The sequence below is a fragment of the Anabrus simplex genome, chromosome 3, assembly GCF_040414725.1.
Source record: "Anabrus simplex isolate iqAnaSimp1 chromosome 3, ASM4041472v1, whole genome shotgun sequence".
Classification (NCBI taxonomy): domain Eukaryota; kingdom Metazoa; phylum Arthropoda; class Insecta; order Orthoptera; family Tettigoniidae; genus Anabrus; species Anabrus simplex.
This window is the reverse complement of record NC_090267.1, coordinates 99973172-99987941: the sequence shown is the minus strand read 5'-3', so window position 1 is coordinate 99987941 and position 14770 is coordinate 99973172. Positions and strand designations below refer to the sequence as shown.

Here is a 14770-nt window from a genome sequence, read left to right as displayed (position 1 = left end):
ATCACAAAAAGCAGGCTCAAACACAGACAAGAAATTTTAAAATAACAAATATTAAAAAAGCAGGCACAAACACAGGCATGAAATTTTAAAATGACAAATATCACAAAAAGCAGGCTCAAACACAGGCAATAAATTTTAAAATGACCATACAAACATACCTGGTGAATTTGACGATGCTGCTTCCTGGGCTTCTAATTTTTCACATCGGTGTCCTTGGTTCGATCACAAAAGTTTCTTTCGATAGTCTGTACACGTAACATTTTTTTTAAATTATAATGCTGCTAATTACAGTAGGCCTTAACTCGAAAATAAAACACTTATCTTACAACAATCCACGCTACACACTACAAGTTATTACACTATATACACGAGACTGGGGACAGTCAGTTTCCCTGAAGTAAGGAAACAGCGATATTCTGTGCCTCTGTGCCGTCAGGTTTCCTCATAGCTGAGCACTTCTTTTCTTTTTTCTTTTTAGTGGAAAACAATCTCCTCTGTGGCACTATGCATCTTTTGCTTGACAGAGGTACCGATTTGTCTCTCCTCAAGGGTTCGCAGCTTTCATTACAACGAACAGCAGCTATGGTCGCTTTTAGTGATGTCATATGGCGTTTAAGAACTGTGATTTCACTTTCTGATCGTATTCCTGTAATTAAGTGAGTGAACTCTTCTGTTAGTTTCTCTTTTTCAGTCTCCAAAGTTAGAGTAGATTGCTTATTTCCCTTCTTCGCGAGCTCTTCTATAATATTGTCCTCAGTGGCACAGTGTTCATCTGTATGAATGAATAAGTCATCCTCACTGTTTCTGTCGCCATTATCATTATGCAGCGAACTGAACACTTCATTCTGGCTCCTTCTAAGCAAGCAAATGCTATGGATATGCTTGCATATATTCCATTTTATGCTGGAATCAACACAGGTGCAAGTGTATTGATGAATGCAGGCACTGCATTCCTCGCAAACTAATTTGCAATTGCAGTTACAAATATTTTCCTGCACGAAATAGGTCTCCTTGACATCGGAAGATGAAGGAATTATCCAGCCATTTGCTTCTTTAATTATCAGACCTGAATTTACCTGCAAACCTGCTTTGTGTCTGCTTCTAAGATCTTTAAGTTTACTCGTTACTTTTCCTTTTGTAAGTACCACCAACCGATCAAACAACTTATCTCTTACGAAGGTCATCAAAGCATGAATTGCTTTATCTAGTCGCTTGACATTTTTACCATGTAAATATATATATTAGTGTCCTATGCATTCTTTCGATGTGCATATTAGTGTTCAGGCCACTGTTTATTCTGTAACAATAAGCCCATGACTTTACATTTTTCAGATAATTTTCCCGAAAATATATGGCAAATTCAATTGTGTCAGGATCCTCACTAAGTTGTTTCATTACAGCTGGAACCATGATTTCAAATGCTGTGATATCTCTTTCCTGCATTAAGGTCCTAATAAGTTTATATACCTCAGCCTGCTTCTCCTTTCCTTTCGCTTTTGAAATGTTCTTCCTCCAAGCCCTGTCTACATGCCAGGAACAGAAAGAAGAGTCGCATTTCTGGTTGCTCCATTGTTGAAATCCAGGCCGTGAAGAAAGATTCTGCCATATCAGACATAAAAACTTTAGGGGTTAATTTTCCAACCTCTTCTCTTACATACTCAAAAAATATAGAAAGGACATATTGATCACTTCTATTAGATATGAGAAAACCACACGGGAACCCCTGTCTCATATCGTCTAGAACAAGAAGTGTGGTCAGTTCGAAACCGTAACTATTCATTCCATGAGTCCCATCGACACAAATACAGTCGCTTCCATACTTCTTCAAGATTTCTCGCTGGGCACTGTTCATGATAATTAATACAAAATCACTTGCCATTAATCCTGGGTGTTTTTCATTCACTGTGTCTTGGGGTTTATAATGCAGAACACATGGGTTATCACTAGAATTTACTTCATTTACCCAAGCTTCAACGCTAGTACCGTCATCACTGTGTCTCACGGACGAGGAAGATAAGTTGAAGCAGTGTTCAATGTTGTACAAGTCTTTCTTTGTTAAGAGGTGAATCCGATCTAGTTTAGAGTCCGAAAGTGAGTCGCGGACCTTGTCTAGTATGGCATCAAACGAAATTTTGTTGGCGATGTCTGTAGCCAAGCTTCTTTTTTCCATTTCTGTTAGACTCAGGTGAGCTACATCATTTTCATGCCCTACGTGTGTTGGTATATAATCAACTCTACGAGTTCCATCCTCAAACTCAAGTACCTGCATACCTGAAGGGCAGTTTCCATTTATTTTGTTGCTTCCTTGAGTTTTAATATGTCTAATCCCTGTACTTTCAGAATAGTAATGTCCCGAACGATGGCACGTATAGTAATGTCTAGCAACATTGTCAGCGCCACGGTGCGAACCACGCTTTTTAACATATTTAGCCAAGGATTTCTTTTCAGTTTCTTCCTTCCACTGTAGAAAATTTTGCAATGTACGAAACTCGTTACGTTCCAGCTTAACGGAAATACAATGTTCTGATTCTAAGTGTTCATGAAAACTTTTCTTCACAGCGGTTGTAAAACTGCACAATGCACACTGTAACCTCTTCTCATTAAGATAAACAACCCCGTGAAATTGCCGTTCATGCTGTTTAAAAACGTACTGGTTATTGAACTGTTTGTCGCAACTTTCACACTTATAAGCATATGTTTTCTTGCTGTTTTTAAGGGGAGCTATATCACCTAATTTGTCTGGATGTACTTTTGACACGTGTTTCCTAAGATTTTTGTTATAATCGTAGCTGTTTCCACATTCCGAACAGATATATGATTTTGGCATTTTAAAAATGATAGTACGAACCGTATAACTTAAGACACGTACATCACCAGTTAAAGATAATTTCTTCTACCGCTACAAACCGCCCGTATAACTTACGACACATATATCACCTGTTAAAGATAATTTCTTCTACCACTACAAACCAGTTAAGAAAGGCGCCAGGTAACACAGAACACACTAAACGCCAGCTGGAATTCCAAAGGGAGACGGGTCATTTACCTCCACCCCCTGGCAAGTGCATTCGATAACTCTCGGGTTTGTTCGGAAGTATTCGGCGTGGTGGAGCCATAGTTAGATCGCAGGGGCTAGACTCTTGTAGAGGAAAGTGGCATGATGAGAGTAGTGTGAGAGAGGAGAAGCTTGACTAGGCATGCGTGTTTATCGTTTGATGTATTTGTTAGTTTTAAGTGGTCAATAGTGTAAAATAAACATGTGTTTTCATCCAATGAGATTTAATTTATTTAGTGAGCTACCAGAGGGGTGTTTTTAGGTCAAATGCAACATTTTTTGGTCCTCCGGGCCGAATACGCAGTGTGCAAACCGTTGGCCTATGTTCAATTGATACGGTACCTTCGTATAGTCTGTTTCATTTTACTCCATATGCATCATTGTTTCATAAAATATTCCTCCTCGTGGGAGTGCAGGTGGACCGAATCCATTTCAGTGTGACTTATGCGATTCTCATTGTGCATTATTAAACCGAGAAATGCTGTAACAGCACGCTGAACCACGAGGTCGGTCCATGCGTAGAACGTCAAGGAAATAATTACGTTGCCGATGTACGCAATGCGAACAACTTAGGAATTTGTAGTGTCAATATTATTCTCAATGTGAAATCGTACGCATCAAAGCAGTTTATGTCAGTGATAAGATGCAAAAGGAAACTTGTGACCGCGCCATCATACAACAGGGCTTCCACCACACTTGCAGCCAGTGGAGCCAACAGTGACAGTACACCGCCAGAAAAAGGAGCAGTGCAGCCAACAGGGATTTCAACTCACGGGTCAGCCACCAGGAGCAGCATCATCGCATCCTCGAGGGGTGAGTGCAGTCTGGTTCACTTATCATTCCTTGTTATTCCTTACTTGTCATTTCCATAATGGAAGAAACTCTAAAGCGCACATTGACGAAGAAAAGGGCTGTTGTGAAATCTCGAGTTACTCGCTTAGAAAACTTTATCAGTAATTTTCAAGGAGAAAACTTAAATGATATCAAGGTGAGGCAGGAGCTTTTACAAAGAAGCATCGAGGAATACTACGATGTTCAGAGTCAACACGAAATACATGACGACGACATTATTCACGATTCTACTAGGGAGGCATTTGAAGAAATTTGTTTAGACATCCAGTCAAAAATTCAAACTCTGTTGTTAAGTAACACTGCCTTGCCTTCCTCTCCTGTAGACAGTTCAACCACAACCAATGGTCACTTACTCAAATCACTTACTATTTCTTTGCCTAAATTTAAGGGTTCTATAGCAGAATTCATGCCATTTCATGACACCTTTGAGTCGCTAATCATCAGTAACGATTCTCTGACTGACATACAACGCTATTATTACTTGCTGTCATGTGTATCAGATGAACCCCATAAATTAATTGAAAACCTTCCAGTAACGCAAGAAAACTTCAAAGTAGCATGGGACTTAATATGTAATCGTTATCTTAACCCAAGGCTTATCTTATATCTTCACGTCAAATTTAAGGATTCTATCGCAGAATTCATGCCCTTTCATGACACCTTTGAGTCGCTAATCGTCAGTAACGATTCTCTGACTGACATTCAACACTATTATTACTTGCTGTCATGTGTATCAGATGAAGTCCATAAATTAATTAGTAAATTAATTGAAAACCTTCCAGTAACGCAAGAAATATTCAAAGTAGCATGGGACTTAATATGTAATCGTTATCACAACCCAAGGCTCATCTTAGATCTTCACGTCAAGGAGCTTCTATCACTTCCAACTGTTTTACATACCGGTACATACATACATACATACATACATACATACATACATACATACATACATACATACATACATACATACATACATACATACATACATTTTTATTCACAATCAGTATCTTACATATCCATACAGAGGTAGTATAAGATACAATGTGAATCCCACATAAGGTAAACTTGTGTGTGGGCTTCAAAAATACAATAGCTAGATTATGTACATCATGGCATCTAGTGAATATCATTTACTCCATTGACATTTTGGTGATATTTAATTAGAGTAATTTTATGAACTGTTTTTCTGTATTTGGTGTAATAGGCCTAAACAAGAAGCTGGAAAGGAGGGGCATGGGTTAAGGAGAAGGTTGGTTTCTTAGTAGAGAGGAATAGTGTGCTAGTTGATTTAAATATTATAATGGAAATTGATAAGTTGATCTACTTTGTAATAATTGTTAATGTGCCATGTGAATAGCCTTTTCTTCAATGTATTCTGATTGCCACTGATCACGTCCACAGGTAATGCATTGTATATCCGTGGTCCTAGACAACTTAGATTTCTTTGTCCAAGTAAAGTGTTCCGGCGTGGTATACTTACTCCAGTTCTGTCTTGCAGCCTAGTGCAAATTTTTGCCTTGTGTTCTTTGCAGAAGAGCTTTAAATTTTTATGCATGTATAGGGTCACTGACTGCACAAATAGCTGCCGTATGTTAAGTACCATGCTTTGCTGGAACAGTTCGTATGTTGGAAACATCAGTGGCTTTTTGTACATGACTTTCAGTATGTAGTTCTGGCATGTATTTACCTGAGCCAAGTGTGAATCAAGTATTCCACCCCAACTGTTAATTCCATATTACAGTTGTGATTGAACTAAGGCAAAGTATACAGACTTCAAGGCTTTTGTTGAAATAACATTTCTAATTCTGTAAAATATATAAATAAGTTTCTGAAGTTTAATGATCAAATTTGATGCATGAAAATTCCATTTCAGATAACTATCTATAATTATCCCTAGGTATGAAACATGTATTGATTTCTGTAAAGTATAACAGTTGCAGCTTTCAGTATTTTTGCAAGTTGGTATGTGAAGTTTTAGTGTTAGATTGTCTGAGGGTTGCATTGTTTTATTATGCGAGAAGCAGAGGAATTTTGTTTTATTTTCATTTAAAGTAAGTAGGTGGTTGTTTAGCCATTTCTGAACTATGACTAGGGTTTCTTGAGCTCTGTTGAAGGTGTCCTCCCAAGTTTCACCCGTGACTGTGACTACCGTGTCATCAGCATATGAGTTAATTTTTGCATTACAGTTTAGCTCACACAGATCATTGATATATAACAGAAAAAGAATTGGTCCTAATACTGTTCCTTGGGGTACTCCGATTTTTACTTGAGCACTTTTACTTAGAGTATCCTTGATTCTTACCTTTTGTATTCTGTTAGAAAGAAAGCTTTAAATTAGATTTTGAGGAATTCCACGAATGCCTACTTTTTCAAGTTTTCTAAGGAGTGTATTGTGATCTATGGTATCAAATGCCTTTGTTAAATCCAAAAATATAGAAATAGTCCTTTTGGAGTTATCAATGGTTTTATACAAATAATCAGTTAAGGTGAATATTGCATCTTGAGCACTAATTTTTGGTCTAAAACCAAACTGATTTGGAGACAATATGTTATACTTATTCAGGTAATTAAGTAATCTGGTTTTAATGCATTTCTCTAGTAATTTTGAAATGTGGGTTGTGAGAGAAATTGGGCGATAATTGTTTAATTCTCTCTTATCGCCTGATTTATGGATTGGGACTATGATAGCAATTTTGAATGGGTCTGGAAATTGTCCTTTCATTAGTGAAAGATTAAAAATATATTGCAGAGGGTGTAGAATATGTGAACTAATTGTTTTAAGTGTTTTACTTGAGATATTGTCATAGCCATTGGCTGAGTCATCTTTTAGTGCAGCTATGTAATTCATTAATTCTGTTTCTGTTTTGGGAAGAAAAAACATTGATTGTGGTTGAGGTATTGCATGAATATCATATGTACATGTGTCATTTGGTTCTTTGCTGCTATTCATTATTTTGTCAGCAAGTTCTAAACCTATACCACTGAAATAATCTACAAATTTGTCTGCAATGATAGTTCGTTGGGTTGTTTCTTGTAAGTCTGTAAGATTTATGCTGTCTATATCTGAATTTCTTTTCTCCTTTCTACATGTTATATCATTTATGTTTTTCCATAGGATTTTAGTATTGTTTGAGCTTGACATAATTTTATTAGAATAGTACTTCTGTTTTGCTACTTTAATGAGCCTGTTTATCCAGTTTCGGTATGTTTTATGTTTCTTAATAGTGTTTGTGATCTCGACATTATTAGAGGACCTCATCTTTTGCTTTACAATTGTCTGGTATAATTTTCCCTTATTCTAATTTACATCAAAGAAAGGACAATAAGTTCCACCTTTTCAATGGTGTTATCTTTCTTTCTGAATTTTGATCTTACATGTCTTGTGTTAGTAGAGTGTTCAGAGATATGTTGAGTTAATAGCTGCATAAAACTACTGGTTGCTTTGTTGACATCATGTTCATTCAGGACAGATTCCCAATTTTCCTTTTTTAAGGCTTTATTTTAAGCTTCATAATCTATTCTGGCATTGTTAATTATTTTTCCTTCCTTTTGTGGTATTTGATGTTTCTGGGTTTGTTTATGTATCAGAAAAATAGGACTGTGATCTGTGATACTAGTATGTAGAACATATGACTCAAAATTGTTATTTCTATGCAATTTAACATGTATGTGATCTATACATGTTTTGGGGTTATCCTTGTTGCAGAGTTGATATATGAAATGAAACCATTAGCACTTAAGGTGTTTATGTATTCATTTTTAATTTTTTGAGCATACTGACCAGTTGGGTTTAAAATGTCTATGTTAATATCTCCTATTATTATATAATGTGTGGCTGCAGGTAGCTGCTGAAGTGTATTTCCTAGTTCTTCTATGAATATCTTTGGGCTTGTGGAGGGTGATCTGTATATAGCAAGTATCAAATAGCTTTCTTTATTATATTGTAAGTTGAGTAGGCTACCATTGGCTGCTTTTAGGGTTTTCGCTGTAGATATTGCAACATTTTGTATGGTTACATGTGTGTATATTTTTAGACTGTCATGTGTAGAATTTTGTGTGGGTATAAAGTACTCATTATATCCTAAAATAGAGAAGGGTATATCCCTAATGAGTTGGGTTTCAGATAATATTATAATGTCTGGTTTATGGTCCAGTTGATTTAACATAACTAGCATGCTATCAAAATTTGTTATCATGCCACTTATATTCAGGTGCATAATTCTCATTCCTGCAGTATAGTGGATTAATTTGTTCAAGTCTTGAGGGGTGTTTACAATGCCTGTGGTGTTATCATCTTGTAAGGTAATCCCTAACTCATGATCTGATTTCATATCCATAGCCTAATGTGTAGTATTACTATTTGTAATTGCTTGGTACACACTTCGAGAGAGAACTTCAATGTAAGTATATTTATGAATCACTTGGCTCAGGTATACATACCCTAACTTGAATCCTCAGTCTCTCAGCTTCGTAGGAGCTGCTGGTAAGTCAGCTGCAGTCTTGATTTGTAGTATGGGGCTGTCCTCATTTTTCCTCATGAAGATCTTCCCATTCTTGGTCCAAGCGAATTTGTAGTTCATGGAGTGTTTCATACTTCTGGCAAGCCAATATAGATTTTGGTTCTGTTTTGTTAGGTGTTCATTTAGATATACAGTTGTGTCCCCACTGACTTAAATATCTGCACAGAGAAGTTTCCCATGTTTTCTTTTCTTGTCCATGATCATGTTTTTCGTTTTACGCGAATAGAATTTTGCAATTATGAGAGGAATCTTCTTCCTTCCGTCCTTATCTGTAGCCGCTGGGAGTCGATGGCAATATTCAATGTCCCGTTCAGGTTGAATTTCCACTCCAACTGCACCAGCAACTTGAGATACGGTACTATCTCATACACATTCTCATCCTTAGAGACTGGTATGCCGGCGATTTCTAAATTATAATTCTTAGAATACTGTTCAAGATCATTGATTTGATCCTTCAAATGATTATTTTGTTCTTTGAGAGCACTATTTTCAGCCTTGCTGTTGTTCACTTCGTTGGTTAAATGGTCTATGAACTTTTTAAGTTCACTGTTTTGCTGTAGCAGTTCATCAAATTTTCTGGACTGAAACTCCAGTGAGCTGCAGACATCTTTCAGGATTTGCTGCATGTTGTGCACAGCTTTACATAGGCTTGTATTGTCCGCTTTGACTTTATTCTGCTGAAAAGAGATTGAAAACGGTTTACACGAAGTTGGGTTATGTTTGCATTGTTTACAATGCCACAAAATTTCTCCCGGATTTGACAGCATTGCCTTAAAAACAGCATTTGAAACACGTGCACAGTTTAAATGGAACGTTTCACTACACTTCCCGTCACACTGTACATAATTCTCGTTCTCCTTGAGCGACACTTTGCAGGAACTGTACATAACATTGCTGGTATTGGGCGCTATGATCGCCCAAAGACCTACGAGTGGTCATAAATCAGCTGTGTAGCAATCTCCATGTGATAGGAGCCTTGAAAATTAAGACCCCCTTGCATGAGATTATCCTATCATACTTGGTACTCCATTGGATAAGCCTAAATCTGCGTAAACATTGGGAGAACTCGACTTCGGAGGACAAATGCCCAAGTTTACAAGACTTAATCCCCTTTCTTGAAACTAACTGCCAGGCTCTAGAAATCGTCTCCTCTCATAAGACCGGAGCAGAGAAGCAAGAAATAGGCAAGGTGAGCGGATCTTCCAAGCCTTCCACCAGGTCATACACCTCCATTCCCTCATCATGTGTACTTTGTGGTGTTTCACATTTTTTCTATCGGTGCTCTAAATTTAAGGATATGTCTGTTAACGACCGTATCAAGTTAATTAGCGGCCACAGGCTCTGTGTCAATTGTTTGAGAGGTGATAACACTGCCAGCAGTTGCACTTGAAGCAGTTGTAGAATGTGTAACCAAAGGCATCACACACTGTTACATTATCAGCAAGACAACCAGAGGTCATCAAATTCGACAAGCTATCCCCCACAACAGCACTCATAATGCTCTTTGAAAGGAGCATTTCAACAACAAGAATTTCTCCTACCAACTGCTGTGGTTCATATTAGCGAGAGTAGTGGTAGAGTTCACGAATGTCGAGCCTTGCTGGACAGTGGTTCTCAATTGAACTTCATGTCGCATGACCTTGCGAACCGACTAGGACTCAAACTAAGTCGCCATTCCATGCCAATCATTGGCATTAGCAATAAGAAAACAGTGGAATCTTCACATGTTTGCCAAGTTTCCATCTTTTCCAGAGTTAGTGACTATGGGAAATCCATTGTTTGCTCTGTGCTAGGACAAATAACTGGTCCACTTCCTACTACTAGAATTGACTGTGATGACTAGAACTTACCTCCGGACATAGTATTAGCAGACTCACGGTTTAACCAACCACACGATATTGATCTTCCGGGAACAAGTGTGTTCTATGATATCTTACTACCCGGGCAGCGCACAAGGGAAGGCTATCCCACTCTTCAAAACACTACTCTTGGCTGGGTACTTGCTGGGTTCATACCCAACCACTTTGTACAGCATCGAAGTGCTACAACAGGCTTTATTTCTAAAGGGTGACATGCTGCAGGCACAGGTTGAGCGCTTCGGGGCACAGGAAGAGGTGAGGACCAATCCACTCAAAAAGGAAGAAAGGGAAAGTGAACAACACTTTCACAGGCACACCACTCGAGAAGAAACGGAACGTTTCGCAGATAAACTGCCCCTTCGTTCCAATCGGAGCAACCTAGGTGATTCACTGGACACTGCTAAGAAACGTTTCCATTACTTGGAAAGAAGACTGGTCAGACAGCTTGCACTGAAGGAGGTATATACTAACTTCATGCAGGAATATCACCAACTGGAACAGATGGAGGAAGTTGAAGCCCCTATTCAAAGTCAAGGATTCTACTACTTGTCCCACCATGCTGTTGTAAAGAAAAATAGCACGACGAAGAAGGTTAGGATAGTTTTTGATGCGTCGTCTAAAATTGCATCAGTATCTCTTAATGACATTATGATGGTCGGACCCACAGTGCAACAAGATCTGTTCTCCATTGTACTTCGGTTTCGTACCCACAAGTACGTCATAACTGCAGATATCGAGAAAATGTATCGCCAGATCAGCGTCCATCCTCAAGACTGCGATTTACAGAGAATTTTTTGGCGCAGCTCACCCCATCAACCGCTGAAAACCTACAGGCTCACAACGGTGACCTATGGCATAGCAGCAGCTCCATTCTTAGCAACCAGATGTCTGATTCAGTTGGCAAGGGAAGAACAACGAAGATTTCCACGAACCTGTGGAGTTGTGAAATGTGATTTGTATGTTGATGACCTGCTGACTGGAACCAACTCCATCCAAGATGCCCAGGAGTTACAGGCGGTACTGACTTCCCTTCTAGACACAGCAGGATTTAGAACTAGGAAATGGCGTGCTAATCACCCTGACATATTGGCATCCATTCCTTCAGAATTGCAAGAAAATCAGGTCCCTTGTAATTTAAATTTTGGAGATATAGTGAAGACACTTGGCATTTCTGGCACCCTGTCGAAGACATATTCAAGTTCGGAGTTACATCAACTAAGGATGCCCCTCCACAGTGGCCTAAACGCACTATTCTGGCTGCTGTAGCAGCCATATTTGATCCTCTGGGACTACTTGGTCCAGTTATTGTACGATTCATCCAAACACTTTGGCAACAACAGGTAGACTGGGATGAATCCCTCCGCAAAAAATTGAAATGCCATGGATGAACACCCATAAACACCTATCTGCACTGAGCAACATCCTCATACCAAGGAGAGTCACATGAAACGGAGCAATGGTTCGCCTGGAGCTACATGGTTTCTCGGACGCATCGGAGAAAGCGTATGGTGCCTGTATTTTTCTGCGGTGCATTAACATCAATGGTGATGTTTCCGTCTCTCTGTTGACTGCTAAGTCGAGAGTGGCACCTCTAAAGCAAATCTCGTTACCTCGGTTGGAACTATGTGGTGCTGTACTATTGAGCCGATTGATGAATAAGGTGTTTGTAGCTATCAACATGGGGATTGATGCTCGATATTACTGGACGGACTCTACGATAGTTCTAGCTTGGATAGCAGGTTCACCCAATTCTTGGAAGACGTTTGTGGCTAACAGGGTGTCAGAAATACAGGACTTGTCAAGAGTAGAGGACTGGAAACACATTCCCCCACAAGACAAACCCGCGGACTGTATTTCAAGAGGAATTGAACCACAGGAACTTGAGACAATGCTGCCATGGTGGGCGGGACCTCGTTGGCTTCAGAATCATCCATCAACTTGGCCAGTCTTAAAGGAAACAATCTCTAACATACCAGAAGAGCGAGCGCCAGTTATGTGCCTCGTGACAATTGACCATGACCTGGACAACTACCTTAGACGCTTTTCCAGTTGCTCTAGACTGCAACTGCCTATCTGCTTAGATTTCTTCAAAATCTTCAAAGTTATGTTACTGAGAGGCGTCATGGACCATTGACCACGGCTGAGTTACGTGATTCCGTGAAGGTTGTCGTTGGCTTGTCGCAACGTTTCATATCTGCTCAAGAACTACACAGCCTGCAACAGGGGAAGACGATTCCATCCGAAAGCAAACTTTTGGCGCTCCATCCTCTTCTTGACAGCGACAATTTGATTAAGGTGGGCGGTAGACTTGAAAACTCTTCAGCCCCCTATGACCAGAAACATCCCCTCATACTGTATCCCAAACACCATATCACCAAACTCATCATTCTGCATGAACAGTGGTGGTGGTGATTACCCCCAGCAAGGGTTAATTCCAGTAGACCATTTTCCAACTGTGGAGTTGACTATGGAGGTCCCTTGTATGTCAAGCATGGTACCCTTAGGAGCAGGATACGAACCAAATGTTACATTGCCCTCTTCGTGTGTATGGCCACGAAAGCAGTTCATCACGAGCTTGTTAGCAGTCTATCTACTGAGACATTCATTGCAGCTCTGTTGAGGTTCATCTCACGACGTGGACGATGCAGCAAGATCTTTAGTGATAACGGAACCTGCTTCGTTGGAGCAATGAGAAAGATGAAGGAGTTGCAGTACCTGATGAGGTCCCGCAGTCATCAGTCTGCTGTTAAGGAGTTTGCTTCTAACGAAGGTATTGAGTGGCACTTCATTCTATCTCACACTCCCCATTTTGGAGGTCTTTGGAAAGCAGGAATCAAGTCAGTGAAAAATAAACTGAAAAGGGTCGCCGGAGACACACTTCTCTCCTTTGAAGAAATGTACACCCTTTTAACTCAGATTGAAGCGTGCTTAAATTCCCTACCAATAACCCCCTTACCCAATCATCCTGATGAATTTTTCTTCCTGACTCCTGGACACTTTTTGATTGGAGAATCACTCTTACCCTTCCCTGAACCAGACTGTCTTACTACTTCAATTTCATATGTATCCAGATGGCAGCTAGTTCAGCGCTGTCGACAGCAAATATGGAAGCGATGGTCATGTGACTACCTCTCTCAATTACAGCAACGAACCAAATGACACAACCCCAAGACCAATATCCAGACGGGAACACTTGTCCTTATCAAGGACGACAATCTTCCACCTCTTGTGGCAGACTGGCATCATAGAGGAGGTTCAACCTATCTATGGCCGTGTAGTGGTGTGGTGGTGATTATTGTTTTAAGAGGAAGTACAGCTAGGCAACCATCCTCTATATAACACTAATCAGAGAGAAAAATGGAAGGGGTCCGACACTTCGAAAAATGAAGATATCGGCCAAGGGAAGACAAGGGCCACGAAGGGCGTGAAAATGAAAGACTCCCTAGCCCTCGCAAACCTAATAGCGTCGGGGTCGGAAAAGAACAAGTGTTGACCAAGGGAGGTCGGATAGGATAGATGAAAGTGAGGAGCCTGGCACAAGTAAATGGAAGAAATGCCAGGACTCAGCTAAGGGCCCCGTGGTCGCCAACCCACGCTCCAAAGTTCAGAGCCCTGGGGCCCCTTTTAGTCGCCTCTGTGTAGTGGTGTGTTTCTTCTGCTATTGACTCATATGTCCATGTATCTTTTGTTATACCACGGCATCAGATGACTGAACTGTGCAGAGTTTACAGTGCGATTGTTTTCCTTTTTTGATTTGGTGACTTACAATGTACATACTCATTTCTGTGTCAATTTGTTCACTCATTTGTAATTTGTAGTCCAAATTAGGTGGGCGGCATGTTTAGTTGCATAGTTCCGTTTAGCTCACTTGACGACTTGTGGAACAGTGGCAGCATTTGTCAAGAACGCTGAGAGGAAAGTGGCATGATGAGAGTAGTGTGAGAGAGGAGAAGCTCGACTAGGCATGTGTGTTTTCCGCTTGATGTACTTGTTAGTTTTAAGTGGCCAATAATGTAAAATAAACTTGTGTTTTCGTCCAGTGAGATTTAATTTATTTAGTGAGCTAACAGAAAGGTGTTGTTTAGATCAAATGCAACAAAGAACCTAAAAACTGCAAGCCACTTGCCTGAAGCTTTCTTAGCACGTTTCGGATATTTTTCAGTAAATGTATCAAATTTGTCTTTTTTTCCGCAATGCTGTCATTTATTAACTGGAAATATAAACATGCCAGGCGATTCATCGACGAATAAAAGTGCATTGTTTGAGTTCACAGCCAATCATTTTCCCCCCACGGTAGACCACTGTAGTATTTTTCTATACAGACATTCATAACATATACATAGGAGTGTTCATAAAACACTGATATTCATTCGTTTCTCTGGCTCCAAAGGACAGCCCTTTTATGGTGATTCCGTCGACGCTATATGACCTTTGGAAGAAGGGGATCACTGGCTCATATACCGTATATTTCACTTTTCTCTGTC

General features: G+C 39.7%; 1 pseudogene; it reads right to left on the bottom strand.

The window, feature by feature from the left end:
- Positions 1–383: 383 nt before the first annotated feature.
- LOC137498939 (uncharacterized) lies at positions 384–1852 on the bottom strand (annotated as a pseudogene).
- Between the last annotated feature and the right edge of the window lie 12918 nt (positions 1853–14770).